This window comes from Mobula hypostoma, chromosome 1 (genome assembly GCF_963921235.1).
Source record: "Mobula hypostoma chromosome 1, sMobHyp1.1, whole genome shotgun sequence".
Classification (NCBI taxonomy): Eukaryota; Metazoa; Chordata; class Chondrichthyes; order Myliobatiformes; family Myliobatidae; genus Mobula; species Mobula hypostoma.
In genome coordinates, this window is record NC_086097.1 from 243,439,278 (window position 1) to 243,457,699 (window position 18,422).

Below are 18,422 nucleotides of genomic sequence, written 5' to 3' on the forward strand. Positions count from 1 at the left end.
CATAAATCCTGCCTCTCAGGATCTTCTCTGTCAACTTATCAACTACTGAAGTAAGAATCACTAGTCTATAATTTCCTGGGCTATCTCTACTCCCTTTCTTGAATAAAGGAACAACATCCGCAACCCTCCAATCTTCCAGAACCTCTCCCGTCCCCATTGATGATGCAAAGATCATCGCCAGAGGTATGATCAAAAGAAAAAGATTGGTTAAGACAAATGTAGGTCCCTTACAGTCAGAAACAGGTGAATTGATTATGGGGAGCAAGGACATGGCAGACCAATTGAATAACTACTTTGGTTCTGTCTTCACTAAGGAGGACATAAATAATCTTCTGGAAATAGTAGGGGACAGAGGGTCCAGTGAGATGGAGGAACTGAGGGAAATACATGTTAGTAGGGAAGTGGTGTTAGGTAAATTGAAGGGATTAAAAGCAGATAATTCCCCAGGGCCAGATGATCTGAACCCAGAGTGCTTAAGGAAGTAGCCCAAGAAATAATGGATGCATTAGTGATAATCTGGACTAGTTCCTGAGGATTGGAGGGTGGCTAATGTAACCCCACTTTTTAAAAAAGGAGGGAGAGAGAAACTGGGGAATTATAGACTGGTTAGCCTAACATCGGTGGTGGGGAAAATGCTAGAGTCAGTTATCAAAGATGTGATAACAGCACATTTGGAAAGCGGTGAAATCATCGGAAAAAGTCAGCATGGATTTGTGAAAGGAAAATCATGTCTGACGAATCTCATAGAATTTTTTGAGGACGTAACTAGTAGAGTGGATAGGGGAGAACCAGTGGATGTGGTATATTTGGATTTTCAAAAGGCTTTTGACAAGGTCCCACACAGGAGATTAGTGTGCAAACTTAAAGCACACGGTATTGGGGGTAAGGTATTGATGTGGATAGAGAATTGGTTGGCAGACAGGAAGCAAAGAGTGGGAATAAACGGGACCTTTTCAGAATGGCAGGCAGTGACTAGTGGGGTACCGCAAGGCTCAGTGCTGGGACCCCAGTTGTTTACAATATATATTAATGACTTAGATGAGGGAATTAAATGCAGCGTCTCCAAGCTTGCAGATGACACGAAGCTGGGCAGCAGTGTTAGCAGTGAGGAGGATGCTAAGAGGATGCAGGGTGACTTGGATAGGTTGGGTGAGTGGGCAAATTCATGGCAGATGCAATTTAATGTGGATAAATGTGCGGTTATCCACTTTGGTGGCAAAAACAGGAAAACAGATTATTATTTGAGTGGTGGCCGATTTGTAAAAGGGGAGGTGCAACGAGACCTGGGTGTCATTATACACCAGTCATTGAAAGTGGGCATGCAGGTACAGCAAGGCGGTGAAAGAGGCGAATGGTACGCTGGCATTCATAGCAAGAGGATTCGAGTACAGGAGCAGGGAGGTACTACTGCAGTTGTACAAGGCCTTGGTGAGACCACACCTGGAGTATTGTGTGCAGTTTTGGTCCCCTAATCTGAGGAAAGACATCCTTGCCATAGAGGGAGTACAAAGAAGGTTCACCAGATTGATTCCTGGGATGGCAAGACTTTCATATGATGAAAGACTGGATCGACTAGGCTTATATTCGTTGGAATTTAGAAGATTGAGGGGGGATCTTATTCCAGATCTTATGTTATTGAAACGTATAAAATCCTAAAGGGATTGGACAGGAAGATTGTTCCTGATGTTGGGGAAGTCCAGAACGAGGGGTCACAGTTTGAGGATAAAGGGGAAGCCTTTTAGGACCGAGATTAGGAAAAACTTCTTCACACAGTGAGTGGTGAATCTGTGGAATTCTCTGCTACAGGAAATAGTTGAGGCCAGTTCATTGGCTATATTTAAGAGGGAGTTAGATATGGCCCTTGTGGCTAAAGGGATCGGGGGTATGGAGGGAAGGCTGGTACAGAGTTCTGAGTTGGTTGATCAGCCATGATCATACTGAATGGCGGTGCAGGCTCGAAGGGCCGAAGGGCCTACTCCTGCACCTATTTTCTATCTTTCTATGTTTCTATGTAATAAACCATAAATAGCTAAATAGTAAAAAGTAAATTATGCCAGGAAATAAGTCCAGGAGCAGCCTATTGGCTCAGGGTGTCTGACCCTCTAAGGGAGGAGTTGTAAAGTTTGATGGCCCCAGGCAGGAATGACTTCCTATGACGCTCTGTGTTGCATCTTGGTGGAATGAGTCTCTGGATGAATGTACTCCTGTGTCCACCCAGTACATTATGTAGTGGATGGGAGACATTGTCCAAGATGGCATGCAACTTGGACAGCATCCTCTTTTCAGACACCACCGTCAGAGAGTCCAGTTCCATCCCCACAACATCACCGGCCTTACGAATAAGTTTGTTGATTCTGTTGGTGTCTGTTACCCTCAGCCTGCTGCCCCAGAACACAACAGCAAACATGATAGCACTGGCCACCACAGACTCGTAGACCATCCTCAGCATCGACCGGCAGATGTTAAAGGACATCAGTCTCCTCAGGAAATAGAGATGGCTCTGACCCTTCTTGTAGACAGCCTCAGTATTCTTTGACCAGTCCAGTTTATTGTCAATTCACATCCCCAGGTATTTGTAATCCTCCACCATGTCCACACTGACCCCCGGATGGAAACAGGGGTCACCGGTACCTTAGCTCTCCTCAGGTCTACCACCAGCTCCTTAGTCTTTTCACATTAAGCTGCAGATAATTCTGCTCACACCATGTGACAAAGTTTCCTACCGTAGCCCTGTACTCAGCCTCATCTCCCTTGCTGATGCATCCAACAATGGCAGAGTCAGCAGAAAACTTCTGAAGATGACAAGACTCTGTGCAGTAGTTTAAGTCCGAGGTGTAAATGGTGAAGAAAAAGGGAGACAAGACAGTCCCCTGTGGAGCCCCAGTGCTGCTGATCACTCTGTCGGACACACAGTGTTGCAAGCACACGTACTGTGGTCTGCCAGTCAGGTAATCAAGAATCTATGACACCAGGGAAGCATCCACCTGCATCGCTGTCAGCTTCTGCCCCAGCAGAGCAGGGCGGATGGTGTTGAATGCACTGGAGAAGTCAAAAAACATGACCCTCACAGTGTTCACTGGCTTGTCCAGGTGGGCGTAGACACGGTTCAGCAGGTAGACGATGGCATCCTCAACTCCTAGTCGGGGCTGGTAGGTGAACTGGAGGGGTTCTAAGTGTGGCCTGAGCATAGGCCGGAGCAGCTCCAGAACAAGTCTCTCCAGGGTCTTCATGATGTGGGAGGTCAATGCCACTGGTCTGTAGTCACTGAGGCCGCTGGGGCGCGGCGTCTTCAGCACAGGGACAAGGCAGGACATCTTCCACAGCACAGAAACCCTCTGGAGCCCCAGGCTCAGGTTGAATACATGGTGAAGTACTCCACATAGCTGGGGGGCACAGGCTTTGAGCACCCTGGTACTAACACCATCCGAGCCTGCAGTCTTGCTCGGGTTGAGACGTTTCAGCTGTCTTCTCACCTGTTCAGCTGTGAAGCCCACTGTGGTGGTTTCGTGTGGGAAAGGGGTATAGTCATGAGAGTAGGGTGGGGGACTGTGAGGAGGGGTAGGAGGGGAGAGTGGAATATGTGTTGGTTGGGGGGCCGACAACAGATGGCTCATGTGGGGGATGGGCAGGGGCCGCAATTTCAAATCTGTTAAAGAACAGATTAAGTTCATTGGCCCTGTCCACACTGCCTTCCGCTCCTCTGTTGCAAGTTTGCCGGAACCCAGTGATGGTCCTCATCCCCCTCCAGACCTCTCTCATGTTGTTCTGCTGGAGTTTCCACTCAAGCTTCCTCCTGTACCTATCTTTAGCCTCCTTGATCCTGGCTTTCACGTCCCTCTGTATTGCCCTCAGCTCCTCCCTATTTCCATCTCTAAACGCCCTCTTTTTAGCGTTCAGGATGTCCTTAATGTCCTTTGTTACCCATGGCTTGTTATTTGAATAACAAAGGACAGTTCTTGTCAGAACATTGCAGTCCACACAGAAGTGATGCACTCTGTGAGCCCATCAGTATCCTCTCCATGTGGCTCACAGAGTGCCTACCAGTCTGTCACCTCAAAACAACCCTGGAGTACCTCATAAGCCTCCTCTGACTATTTTCTCACTGTTCTCGAGGTTGCAGGTTCACTCTTCACCAGAGGCACGTAGCAGGGCTTTAGATGCACCAGGTTGTGATTTGACCTTCCCAGTGGGGGGAGGGGAGAGGAGCTGTATGCAACCTTAACGCTAGCGTACATCAAATCCAGAGTCCTCTCCCCTCATGTACTTATTTAAGATTCTGAAGGAACTCAGCAGGTCGGTCAGCATCAGTGGAGGGGAATAAAGAGGTGATGTTTCAGGCTGAGATACTTCTTCTTTAATCTTCATCTTAATGACGTTTCTGCTCTTTTACCATGACTTTGAAACTACCCACTTTTCCATCATCTTGTTCCAGTTTCTTTGAGACTTTATTAGAAACATAGAAAACATAGAAAACCTACAACCAATAGAGGCCCTTCAGCCTACAAAGCTGTGCCGAATGTGTCCTTACGTTAGATCTACCTAGGCTTACCCATAGCCCTCTATTTTTCTAAGCTCCATGTATCCATCCAGGAGTCTCTTAAAAGACCCTATTGTTTCTGCCTCCACCAGCAGCCCATTCCACACACTCACCACTCTCTGCGTAAAAAAACTTACCACTGACATCTCTGTATCTACTTCCAAGCACCTTAAAACTATGCCCTCTCATGCTAGCCATTTCAACCCTGGGAAAAGGCCTCTGACTATCCACACGATCAATGCCTCTCATTATCTTGTACACCTCTATCAGGTCACCTCTCATCCTCCGTCGCTCCAAGGAGAAAAGGTCGAGTTCACTCAAGGCATGGTCCCCAATCCAAGCAACATCGCTGTAAATATCCTCTGCACCCTTTCTATGGTTTCCACATCCTTCCTGTGGTGAGGCGACCAGAACTGAGCACAGTACTCCAAGTGGGGTCTGACCAGGGTCCTATATAGCTGCAACATCACCTCTCGGCTCTTAAGCTCAATCCCACAATTGATGAAGGCCAATGCACCATATGCCTTCTTAACCACAGAGTCAACCTGTGTAGCAGCTTTGAGTGTCCTATGGCCTCGGATCCCAAGATCCCTCTGATCCTCCACACTGCCAAAAGTCCTACCATTAATGCTATATTCTGGCATCATATTTGACCTACCAAAATGAACCACCTCACACTTATCAAGTTGAACTCCATCTGCCACTTCTCAGCCCAGTTTTGCATCCTATCAATGTCCCGTTGAAATCTCTGACAGCCCTCTGCACTATCCACAACATCCCCAACCTTTGTGTCATCAGCAAATTTATTAACCCATTCCTTCACTTCCTCATCCAGGTCATATATAAAAATCACAAAGAGTAGGGGTCCCAGAACAGATCCCTGAGGCACACCATTGGTCACCGGCCTCCATGCAGAATATGACCCATCTACAGCCAGTCTTTGCCTTCTGTGGGCAAGCCAGTTCTGGATCCACAAAGCAATGTCCTCCTTGGATTCCATGCCTCCTTACTTTCTCAATAAGCCTTGCATGAGGTACCTTATCAAATACTTTGCTAAAATTCATATACATCTATGGCTCTACCCTCATCAATGTGTTTAGTCACATCCCTAAAAAGTTCCATCAGGCTCATTAGGTACAACCTGCCTTTGACAAAGCCATGCTGACTATTTCTAATCATATTAAGCCTCTCCCAATGTTCATCAATCCTGCTACTCAGGATCTTCTCCATCAACTTACCAACCACTGAAGTAAGACTCACTGGTCTATAATTTCCTGGGCTATCCTTACTCCCTTTCTTGAATAAGGGAATAACATCTGCAGCCTTCAAATCCTCCAGAACCTCTCCCATCCCCATTGATGATGCAAAATTCATTGCCAGAGGCTCAGCAATCTCCTCCCTTGCCTCCCACAGTAGCCTGGGGTACATCTCGTCCAGTCTCAGAGACTTATCCTACTTGATGTTTTCCAAAAGCTCCAGCACATCCTCTTTCTTAATGTCTACATGCTCAAGCTTTTCAGTCCACTGCAAGTCATCACTACAATCACCAATATCCTTTTCCATGGTGAATACCGAAGCAAAGTATTCATGAAGTTCCTCTACCATCTCCTCCAGTTCCATACACACTTTTCCACTGTCACACTTGATTGGTCCTATTCTCTCATGTCTTATCCTCTTGCTCTTCACATACTAGTAGAATTCCTTGGGGTTTTCCTTAATCCTCTCCACCAAGGCCTTCTGATGGCCCCTTCTGGCTCTCCTAATTTCATTCTTAAACCCCTTCCTGCTCGCCTTATAATCTTCTAGATCGCTATCATTACCTAGTTTTTTGAACCTTTCATAAGCTGTTCTTTTCTTCTTGACTAGATTTACAACAGCCTTTGTAAACCATGGTTTCCGTACCCTACCATCATTTCCCTGTCTCATTGGAACTTCTCCATGTAGAACCCCACGCAAATATCCCCTAAACATTTGCCACATTTCTTCCATATGTTTCTCTGAGAACATCTGTTTCCAATTTATGCTTCCAAGTTCTTGTCTGATAGCCTCATATTTCCCCTTACTCTAATTAAATTCTTTCCTAACTTGTCTGTTCCTATCCCTCTCCAATTACTATTGGACCATATTACAAATTTTCCTAATCTTCTTGTGATTCCCCAAGTTCCTCCTTCAAAATACTATATAAATATGTACTTAGAATTGTATGTACAATTATCTGAGGATGAACCAAAGCTCAGAATTACTGACTAAGCTCACCTGCTCTTTGGAATCATTACTTGATGTTGAAGGAGGTTTTCATTTGATTTCAGCAGGATAACTCAATTTGAACATTAGCCTGGAAACATCTTGCCAAAAGAGAGTTTTTCTTTCTGTGTGGGTGGTGCTGCTTTCCCATACTTTATTGCATTTGAATTGTATTTTTTTTTAATGTACACAATCCCCTTCACAATGTTGCAGTCCTCTTCAAACAATTTACACAAAGCGTAGCCACGCGTAAACAAAGTATAAATCAAGTTATTTTCTAAGGACTTGCAAGCATGGAAAAATTAACAGTGATAATGTTTTGGGACGGCTTGGTAGTGTAGTGGTTAATGTAACGCGATTACAGCACCAGTGACCTAGTTCAACTTCTCCTCCATCTATGAGGAGTTTATACTGTAGGTTTTTGCAAATAAAACAACGTGAAGAACATTATGTTGAAGAAAATCAATAACAACTCATTTATGGTACTCCAGAACCTGTGTCGTCCGGTGGCATAGTGGCATCAGGACCAGTCTTCGAGGTTAATGGTCCTGGGTTCGAATCCAGCCAGCTCCTTCCTTGTACATTTTCCATCCGTGCTGGGTCAAATGCTATGGGAACAGCAAAGAAGAGTGTCACCTGATGTGCCACAAGGTGGAAAAAGAATAATAACAAAATGTGGTAATTAAACTTCACGTAATTACGTCAACATGTCCGACCAATCTCTGAAAGTGAATCCCAACTGGTTGAGAATTATGTACGTTTCCACTAATTACACTACCCTATAGTACGTTCTCCCCACAACTGTGTGTGTTTCCTTGTACAGGTTAGTAAATTATTTTGTCACATCGATATCAAAGTAAATTTATTGTCAAAGTATATTTTTTATTAGTTAAGATACAGCACAGAATAGACCCCTTGAACTGTGCCGTCTAGCAGTTCCCTGATTTAATCCTAGCCTAACCGCAGGACAACTTACAGTGACCAATTAACCTTCCAATCAGTACGTCTTTCGTGGGAGGAATCTGGTGCACCCAGAAGAAATCTATGTGGTTACAAGGTCCATACAGGCAGTGTTGGGAATTGAACCTGGATCACCAGTACTGTAAAGCGTTGTGCTAACTACTACACTACCGTGCGACCCCACTTTATATCACCATATATAACCCTGAGATTCATTGGGTTGTGGAAGTTCGTGGTCCGGAAGAGCTTATTGCTGTGCTGTTATCTCTAAACAAAATTAAATGCCACAACAGCAGCATGGATTCCTGCGGGACACCTCTGGTTATGGATCTTCAGCCAAAATAAAAATTCATCATCAGTTGCACTCGCTTCTACAGCTAATAGAAAATTAAGCAATCTCTAGCAGAACACAACCAGCTGGAGGAACTCAACGGGTCAAGCCTTGTCTGTGGAGGCAAAGAGACGGGGTTTCAGGTTCAGACCTGGCATCAGGACTGAGGGTGTTCAGAGGAAATAGCCAGATTCACATTCAGGTTTATTTGTCACATGTACATCAAAATATATAGTGGAATGTGCCTTTTGCATTGACAAGCAACAGACCTAAAGGTGTGGTTTAAGATGGCGCTGGTAATGCCCAGCGAGTATTATCAGCAGCAAAGTACAAAAATAAGGAAAACTACCAAACACCTTATTAATAGCACTGTATCAATAACAATCACCATGAACAACAGAGAGGCATGGCTAGGTGAGCGGAGGTGGAAGTAGAGACGGGAGGAGGCAAGCGAAACAGGAGGTAATAAAGTGCCGATATCTGATCGATTTATGCTGAATTGGAAAAGTAGGGTATGGCTAAATTATGGAGGTTGGGTCCAGGCCCCAGAGCTGTCTGAGGGTGAAGAACGACTTGATGCTTGGATAAGTTAAACACTGGGCCAGGGTGAAAAGGTCAGGGTGTTGGGATCAGAAGCAAGGAACAGCCTGGTTCTACCCGGTTCTGCTCACTGCTCCACGACGTTTACCCAGCTCTGCGCTGAACTGAGACTGTGGCCTGCAGCGATGCCTGGCTTCATGTCTTTCGTAAAACTTGGCTTCTGAATGCTACTTGCTTACTTTTACTGTATACACAATTGTTTTTTACTTTCTGTGCATTGGGTGACTTAAGATGTTTTTTTTTAATGGGTTACTTTGGAGTTTCTTTGTTTTGTGACTGCCCGTAAGGAGACAAATATCGAGGTTGTATACTGTATACATACTTCAGTAGTAAATGTACTTTGATCTTTGACTTTGAATAGTGAGAGGGAGGTGAGGTAAGGCCTGGTAGATGGTAGGCAGTGATTCACTTGCAGGCATTTAATGCAAGTAGCTAAATAGACATTTCTTCTCCAGATTTTTTGCACGTTCCAATACATGCAACACATTTCTGATTAATTTAACTGCCTCCTTCATCTCCAGATCTTTAGTTTCCCAACTCAGTAGCCATTGGACCCCTAAGTACAATAACTATTTATCTGAATAAACAATTTAGGATTTTAACATAGAAACATAGAAACCTACAGCATAATAAAGGCCCTTCGGCCCACAATGCTGTGCCAAACATGTACTTACTTTAGAAATTACCTACAGTTACTCCTAGCCCTCTATTTTTCTAAGCTCCATGTATCTATCCAGGAGTCTCTTAAAAGACGCTATTGTATCCACCTCCACCACCGTAGCCGGCAGCCCATTCCACGCACTCACCACTCTCTGTGTAAAAGACTCACTCCTGACATCTCCTTTGTACCTACTTCCAAGCACCTTAAAACTGTGCCCTCTCATACTAGCCACTTCAGCCCTGGGAAAAAGCCTCTGACTATCCACATGATGATGCCTCTCATCATCTTATACACCTCTATCAGGTCACCTCTCATCCTCTGTTGTTCAAAGGAGAAAAGGCCAAGTTCACTCAACCTCTTCTCAGAAGGCATGCTCCCCAACCCAGGCAACATCTTTGTAAATCTCCTCTGCACTCTTTTTATAGTTTCCACATCCTTCCTGTAGTGAGGTGACCAGAACTGAGCACAGTACTCCAAGTGGGGTCTGACCTGGGTCCTATATAGCTGTTACATTACCTCTCGGCTCTTGAAATCAATCCCATGGTTGATGAATGCCAATACACCATATTCCTTCTTAAGCACAAAGTCAACCTGAACAGCAGCTTTGAGTGTCCTCTGGACTCGTACTCCAAGATCCCTCTGATCCTCCACACTGCCAAGAGTCTTACCATTAATACTATATTCTGCCATCCTATTTGACCTACCAAAATGAACCACCTCACACTTACCTGGTTTGAACTCCATCGGCCACTTCTCAGCCCAGTTTTTTATCAAATCGATGTCCCGCTCTAACATCTGACAGCCCTCCACACTATCTACAACACCCCCAACCTTTGTGTCATCAGTAAATTTATTAACCCATCCCTCCACTTCCTCATCCTGTCACAGTGGCGGGGATCTTGGGAGCAAGGTTGGACCAAAATGCAAGACACATCTTGTGAGGTTACTTAGATTTAGTTTATTGTTCGATACCAGGAGAGCAAGGCAGTAGCAGGAATAGCGAACAGGATAAGGACTCAGGACTATGACTAGGCTGGGACCAAGGGTCTGGGCTTGAACTTGGAATCGGCTCCCAGAACTAGAGGAGACATGAAGAGGAAAGCGTATGGACTCCGAGCCAGAGACTGGGCAAGGACCCAGTACCTGGGTCTTGCCTTGGGCTCGGACCCCAGAACCAGGCAAGGACATGACATGGGCTAGGGAGAGGAGGAACATGGGAACACAGAGCCTTGGTCTCGGGGAGCAGGTACATGGAACCATGGACACATACACAGAACACAGAGTCGGGACCCCTCCTTGGGTACAGGACATAGGGCCGTGACTCACGCACAGAACAGAGAGCCGGAACCCCTCCTTGGGTACAGGACATAGGGCTGGGACTCGCACACAGAACAGAGAACCGGGACCCCTCCTTGGGTACAGGACATAGGGCCGGGACTCATGACCCTCTGCGGGGCAGTGGCAAGACGGCCTGACTTACCCCACAGAGGCGAGGACAAGACAAGACAAGACTAACACGAATGAACACCAGACAGTACCTATCTAGCTCCGGTGATGGAACTAGACCGAAGTGCAGGTGGGGGCTGCAGATGAGGGCTAGAGGCAAGAGGGGCAGAGAAGGGATTCAGAGAAGGGGGTAGGACAGAAATCACAGACTGCCAGGGCCAGGACTTGACTTGGTGCTTGAATGCCGCCAGGACCAGGACTTCACTTATAGTGCTTGAATGCTGCCGGAGCCAGGACTTGACTTGGAGCCTCCGGGTAATGGCAAGCTCTCGACTCGGCCTGGGAACAGTAGACAGCAGCTCTTGATTCCCTCCAGCGGGTTAACTGACGGACCCACCTCGGTGAGGAAATTTTGCTGGCTCGCTTTGGTGAGGTAACTGGATAGGGTTGCTCCGGTGAGGAGAGGCGAATTACCGGCACTCGCTTCGGCAGAGACTAGGCTTGCTCCAGCCAGATGACATCAGCACACCGTACCTTGGACGACTTTGCAGACGCTCCCGCCCCGAATGGCTGAAAGCCGGAGACTATAAACTACCGGTTCAGCCGAGTGTTAATTGGCTCTAATCACCAAAGTTGAGGAACATGGGAAAACAGGGAATCAATGGTCCGGATCGTAACATAAACAAGGTAAATTTAAAGGGAGCCCGATCCAGACCGTGACACATCCAGGTCATTTATAGAGATCTTGAAGAGAAGGATTCCAGAACGGATCCCTGAGGCACACCACTGGCCACCGACCTCCATGCAGAATATGACCCGTCTACAACCACTCTTTGCCTTCTGTGGGCAAGCCACTTATGGATCCACAAAGTAATTTCCCCTTGGATCTCATGCCTTCTTACTTTCTCAATAAACCTTGCATGGGGTAACTTATCAAATGCCTTGCTGAGATCCATATACACTACATCTACTGCTCTATTTTCATCAATGTGTTCAGTCACATCCTCAAAAAATTCAATCAGGTTCGTAAGGCACGACCTGCATTTGACAAAGTCATGCTGACTATTCCTAATCATATTATGCCTCTCCAAATGTTCATAAAGCCTGCCTCTCAAGATGTTTTCCATCAACTTACCAACCACTGAAGTAAGACTCACTGGTCTATAATTTCCTGGACTATCTCTACTCCCTTTCTTGAATAAGGGAATAACATCTGCAACCCTCCAATCCTCCGGAACCTCACCTGTCCCCATTGGTGATACAAAGATCACTGCCAGAGGCTCAGCAACCTCCTCCCGTGCCTCCCTCAGTAGCCTAGGTATATCTTCTCCAGTCCCAGTGACTTAACCTACTTGATGCTTTCCAAAAGCTCCAGCACTTCCTCTTTCTTAAAGTCCATATGCTCAAGCTTTTCAATCAGTAATAAATCATCCCTATAATCACCAAGATCCTTTTCTGCAGTGAATACTGAAGCAAAGTATTCATTAAGTACCTCCACTTCCTCCTCCAGCTCCATACACACTTTTCCACTGTCACACTTGATTGGTCCTATTCTGTCACATTTTACCCTCTTGCTCTTCACATACTTGTAGAATGCCTTGGGGTTTTCCTTAATCCTGCTCACCAAGGCCTTCTCATGGCCCCTTCTGGCTCTCCTAATTTCCTTCTTGAGCTCCTTTCTGCTAGCTTTATAATTTCCTAAATCTCTATCATTACCTAGTTTTTTGAACTTTTCATAAGCTTTTCTTTTCTTCTTGACCAGATTTTCAACAGCCTTTGTACACTATGGTTCCTGTACCCAACCATCCTTTCCCTGTCTCATTGGAACGTACCCATGCAGAATGCCACACAAATATCCCCTGAACATTTGTCACATTTCTGCCGTACATTTTCCTGAGAACATCTGCTCCCAATTCCAAGTTCCTGCCTGATAGCTTCATATTTCCCCTTACTCCAATGAAACACTTTCCTAACTAGTCTGTTCCTATCCCTCTCCAATGATATGGTAAAGGAGATAGAATTGTGATCACTTTCTCCAAAATGTTCTCCTACTGAAAGACCTGACACCTGACCAGGTTCATTTCCCGATACCAGATCAGAATCAGAATCAGGTTTATTATCACTGGCATGTGACGTGAAATTTATTAACTTAGCAGCAGCAGTTCAATGCAATGCATAATCTAGCAGAGAGAGAAAAAAAATAATTATAATAATAAATAAAAGAAAACATAATAATAAATAAACAAGTAAATCAATTATGTATATTGAATAGATTTTTTTTAATGTGCAAAAATAGTAATACTGTATTTTTAAAAAAGTGAGGTGGTGCCCAAAGCTTCAATGTTCATTTAGGAATCGGATGGCAGAGGGGAAGAAACTGTCCCTGAATCGCTGAGTGTGTGCCTTCAGGCTTCTGTACCTCCTACCTGATGGTAACAGTGAGAAAAGGGCATGCCCTGGGTGCTGGAAGTCTTTAATAATGAACGCTGCCTTTCTGAGACACTTCTTCCTAAAGATGTCCTGGGAATTTTGTAGGCTGGTGCCCAAGATGGAGCTGACTAGATTTACAATGAACTAGATCTACTGGCTAGATCAAGTACAGCCTCTCCTCTTGTAGGCATATCTACATATTGTGATTTTAGATGAAATAAAAACTGAGCTGTCCATTTACTCTATTAATACTTACCATTGTTAACTTACCAAGTGAATTTTAAATAAAATTCTATATTTAAAATTCTTGAGGCTCGCCGATGGTTGGGGTCAACCATGGATATTACATCCTACTTATCTACTTGATTCACAAGCTAGTGCAGCACGATACGGAGAGCAAACTGTTGCCCATGTAGCCGACTCCCCCTCTCCATGCTTCTGATAAACCCAAAGGAACGGCAGAGACCGATACAGTTTGACACCAGCAGCATCGCAGGAGCTGCCAGTTAGCGTTGAACTCAATGTAGGACTGCCTCAGAGACTTCAGCTCCAGATTTTTCTTTGGATTTTCCCCATGAGTTTTGTATAGCTGCAAGGCAGCAGAGGTTCGAGATCAGAGTTTTCCTTCTCCTAGATGAGCTGCCAACCGCAGCTGATGGGCCCCATCTGCCCAGACTGACTGGTTTTAAGGCGCCAGTATCTCACCTTTGCTCCTTCTCCTCTCAGTAGAAAAGGTTCCGCTGGGCTTAGTAACTAAGCCACATGTGAAGGCCAGGAGCTGGACTTGGTTGTCAGATGCAAACACGAGGAATTCTACAGATGCTGGAAATTCAAGCAACACACATCAAAGTTGCTGGTAAACACAGGAAGCATCTCTAGGAAGAGGTACAGTCGACGTTCCTAGAGATGCTGCCTGGCCTGCTGCATTCACTAGCAACTTTGATGTGTGTTGCTTGGTTGTCAGAAGCTATTTGAGACACACGTCATTGGGAGCATTTAATAGAAGCTTGTCCCCACTAACCAACCCCCATTCCCACAGCCCCCAGCTATGACAACCTTAAGGAACCACGATTAAAATTAAGTTTATCAAAAAAAGTTTAGAAAGATTTAAATTTAACTTCAGCAGAACTATACAGGTACAGCATGAGAACATAACGTATTGGTTTGATGATAAACCAGTTAGTTCTTATAAGGAGGCTGAGGGTTGTTATGAGAAGGTGGAAAAGGAAACACCAAGAGAGGAGAAGATGGCGGCGCGATGCAGCGCGCAGCAGCCACTCCGGTGATGAATATCTGTTATCTGTCAAGTAGGGTGCCATGCACAATTCTGATTTGATGGAGGCAGACGTGAGAGCATGGAGGAACATCTGGTGAAACTTCTGAAATGCCTGTTTCGTTGCCGCTGCTACTGTGTGATCCAAAATCTGTAGGGGGAAGGCCTCAAGTCCTGGGCTTTGCTTGTTGCTTGGCGGCCGGGGCGGGGTCGAAGTGCTCGGCAGAGATGGTGCTCAGTGCTTGGTGTTGGAGGGCTGGTCGGAGGCTCGAAGTTTTCGGACGGACTCAGAGTCGGCTGTGGTCGGCTGCTTCCAGGGTGCTGCATCGGCAAGTTTGCGACACCGGAGGTTCATGGCAGGGAGAGTTTCTTCCTTCCACCGTCTGCGTGAGATGATGGGCTATCGGGACTGAGACTTTTTTTTACCGTGCCTATGGTCTGCTCTTTATCAAATTACGGTATTGCTTTGCACTGTTGTAACTGTATGTTATAATTATGTGGTTTCTGTCAGTTTTAGTCTTAGTCTGTCCTGTGTTTCTGTGATATCATACCAGAGGAACATTGTATCATTTCTTAATGCATACATTTCTAAATGACAATAAGTGAGGACTGAGTGTCCTCATAATCTAATCTACTAATCTAAATCAAGCATGTAGTTAAATAAGATTAGCTTCATTTGACACATGTACATTGAAACATGCAGTGAAGTGCATTGTTTACATCATTGTTCATGATGTAATGGGGGCAGCCAGCAAGTGCCGCCATGCTCCTAGCAACAACTTAACATTCCCACGGTTTACTGACTCATTCATCTTTAGAATGAGGGAGGAACCTGGAATCTCCTGAGGAAACATGTGGTCACAGGTAGAACGTAGAAACTCCCTTCAGACAGTGGCAGGAGTCAAAACTCCATTTGCACCTGAAAATTTTAAGCCCAGATGACAACCCACTCACTTAAGCCTGACATGGAGAGAAAGAGGGGGCTGCTCATCTGGAGGTGGGTTTGGCACAGTGGCATTTCGAGGCCTTGCAGAGAAGGTAACGCCACGCAGAGACGCAGTGGCTTCTCGGGCTCCCTATAATGATGCCATTTTTCAGTTCTTAGATGGTGTTTCAAAGTTTCTTGTCAGGGATTTCAGTCAGGCAAAGCTCCACGAATACAGGGCCACTGAACATTTAAACTAAGTGATTTTTAATTTGCCGGCAAGAGAGTTAATAGTGGTGCTCAATGGACTAAGGATTCTATTCAGGCACTTCTTCAGAAAAAGTTGTGTTTTACCACCTGTCAAAAATTCAGGCACTTTATCATTCCCAGCAACAGCGACCAGACCTAAGCGGCTCAGCTGAGGGAGTGGCAGAAGCAGGCAGTGTAAAAGGAGCAGAAGCATGGCAAGAGAGCTGGGACACTATCTAGGCTGAGGTCTGGCCCAACCAGGCCGGTGGTACTAACATTTTTTACCTAGGCCAGGCCTAACCCAACCAGGCCGGTGGTACTAACATTTTTTACCTAGGCCAGGCCTAACTCAACCAGGCCGGTGGTACTAACATTTTTTACCTAGGCCAGAAGCTGACTCGACCAGGCCAGCGGTACAAACACTTTCTACCTGGGCCGGGAGCTAACCCGACCAGGCCAGCGGTACAAACACTTTCTACCTAGGCCAGAAGCTGACTCGACCAGGCCGGTGGTACAAACGCTTTCTACCTGGGCCGGGAGCTAACCCGACCAGGCCAGCGGTATTAACGCTTTCTACCTGGGCCGGGAGCTAACCCGACCAGGCCAGCGGTACTAACGCTTTCTACCTAGGCCGGGAGCTAACCCGACCAGGCCAGCGCCAGCGGATACTGCAGCATTAGGACAAGAACTGTTCGGATGGGAAACAATTTATCTCTCCGGGCTTTGAGACTACTGAACTCCCTGCCACCACCCAAGTCTTTTTGCGTACGAAGCGCCAGTAGTGCTGTACTGTTTACTTTTTAACTTATGTGGTAAATGCACCTTATTTTTTGTTAATTTATTTGTAGTAATGTTGCTTTTGTGTTGTGCATATGAGTTGAATGTAATCTGTTGTGCACCTTGGCCCATTTGGTGGTGTACATGTGTACCGTTAAATGGGATTAAGCTGAACTTGTTAATGTTCATCACCGCTGTCTACATCTTCCTGAACGAAAATGCCGAGGGTCCACTGGGAGTGTTTACAATATTGTCAGCTGTCTACAAAACAAGAATCCAGATGGGTTCTTTATAACTGCATGAAACTTCAGTTATGTTAACCCGCAGGATATTTTACCCAAATGCACCAGTACGTCACCATGATTACTAGGAGAACAAATAGACAGGACCACATTTATAAAAACAGACACGGTACTTGAACAAAGCAATCCCACACTCCCATGTTGGCCTCTCTGACCACATCTCCAATCTAAAATGCTATGCTTTGTAACTTCAAAACATTAAACTAATTCAAAGGAAGTCACGGGAATTTGAAATGCAGGTCTAATTTAGAAAACAAGTACATATATATCACAATGTTGTGTCTGGATTCCAGTTTAGCATGCAGCAGTCTTGTCCCACAGACCTTGATGAACAAACTCCTGCTCCTTTGTCTAAACATATCACTGTGCAGCTGGGTGTCGGACTTCCCAACCAACAGACCTCTGATAGTCAAAATGAGCAAACTGAACTGATGCTTCCTTTTCTCTCTTAATTCTCCGTAACTTCCGCCATCTCCAATAGGACCCCACCACCAAGCACATCCTGCCTCCCTCCTTTCTGCAGGGGGATCGCTTCCTATGCAACTCCCTTATCCACTCATCGTTCCCCAAGTGGATCAAGTGCCACTCCTGCCCCTACACCTCCTCCCTCGCTACCATTCAGGGTCAAACAGTCCTTCCAGGAGAGGCAACACTTCACCTACGAGTCTGTAGGGGCCATCTACTGATCCAGTACTCCAGGTGTGGCCTCCTGTATATCAATGAGACCTGAAATAGATTGGGAGACTGCTTCATCAAGCACCTTTGCTCCATCCACCACCAAAAGCGAGTTCTCCCAGTGGCCAATTCTACTTCCCATTCATAGTCATAGTCATACTTTATTAATCCCAGGGGAAATTCCCATTCTGACATGTCAATCCATGGTCTCTCCTACTGCCAGGATGAGGTCACACTGAGGATGGAGGAGCAACACCTTATATTCTGTCTGAGCAGCCACCAATCTGTTGGCATCAACTTCGATTTCTTGAACTTCTGGTAATTGCAGCCCTTCACACCCACCCTTCACCATTCCCATTCCTGTTTCCCTCTCTCACCTTATCTCCTTACCTGCCCATTGCCTCCCTCTGGTACTCATCCCCCTTCCCTTTCCTCCATGGTCTTCTACCCTCTTCTAACAGATTCCCCGTTCGCTAACCCTTTATCTCTTTCACCAATCAACTTCCTAGCTCTTTACTTCAATCCTCCCCCCTTCCCGTTTCACCTATCACTGGCCACCCTCTTCTTCTGCTTCTTCTTCCTTCCTTCCTGCCAACTTCTTTATTCTGACCTCTCCCCTTATTTTGCAATCCCAGTGAAGGGTCTCGGCCCAAAACATCAGCTGCTTACTCTTTCCCGTAGATGCTACCTGGCCTGCTGAGTTCCTCCAGCATTTTATGTGTGTTTCCTTTTCTTTTCTCACAGATGCTGTCTGACCTGCTGGTCTTTCAGTATTTTCTGACCTTACCTTGAATTTCCAGTGCCTGCAGTTCTTTGTTGTTTGACCATAGAGTAAACTGTTTGAATATGGCGAGTTATGTGGGAGGGAAGCTTTTAATCTTGGACTAGGTTAAAAATTCATCACAAAATTGTAGACCGACAGACCTGTACTCTGCTGTAGTGTTCTGCATTCTATGTAGCAATAGAAACAATGGAGTGGACAGAAAAACTTTAGTCTGCAAAAGTAACATTT

At 45.6% G+C, this 18,422-nt stretch overlaps 1 protein-coding gene and 1 long non-coding RNA gene across 2 annotated transcripts in view; one reads left to right on the forward strand and one right to left on the reverse strand.

Moving 5' to 3' along the window:
• LOC134343575 (uncharacterized) overlaps positions 1-18,232 on the reverse strand; it is a 31,775-nt gene extending 13,543 nt beyond the window's left edge. The window contains exons 1-2 of the long non-coding RNA XR_010017277.1: positions 18,198-18,232; positions 7,276-7,389 (exon numbers count right to left, since the gene is read on the reverse strand). This is a non-coding gene — a long non-coding RNA (uncharacterized LOC134343575). The remainder of the gene's footprint in view (positions 1-7,275; positions 7,390-18,197) is intronic.
• LOC134343579 (collectin-10-like) overlaps positions 1-18,422 on the forward strand; it is a 134,881-nt gene that overhangs the window by 47,523 nt on the left and 68,936 nt on the right. The gene's annotated exons all lie outside the window — the stretch shown is intronic.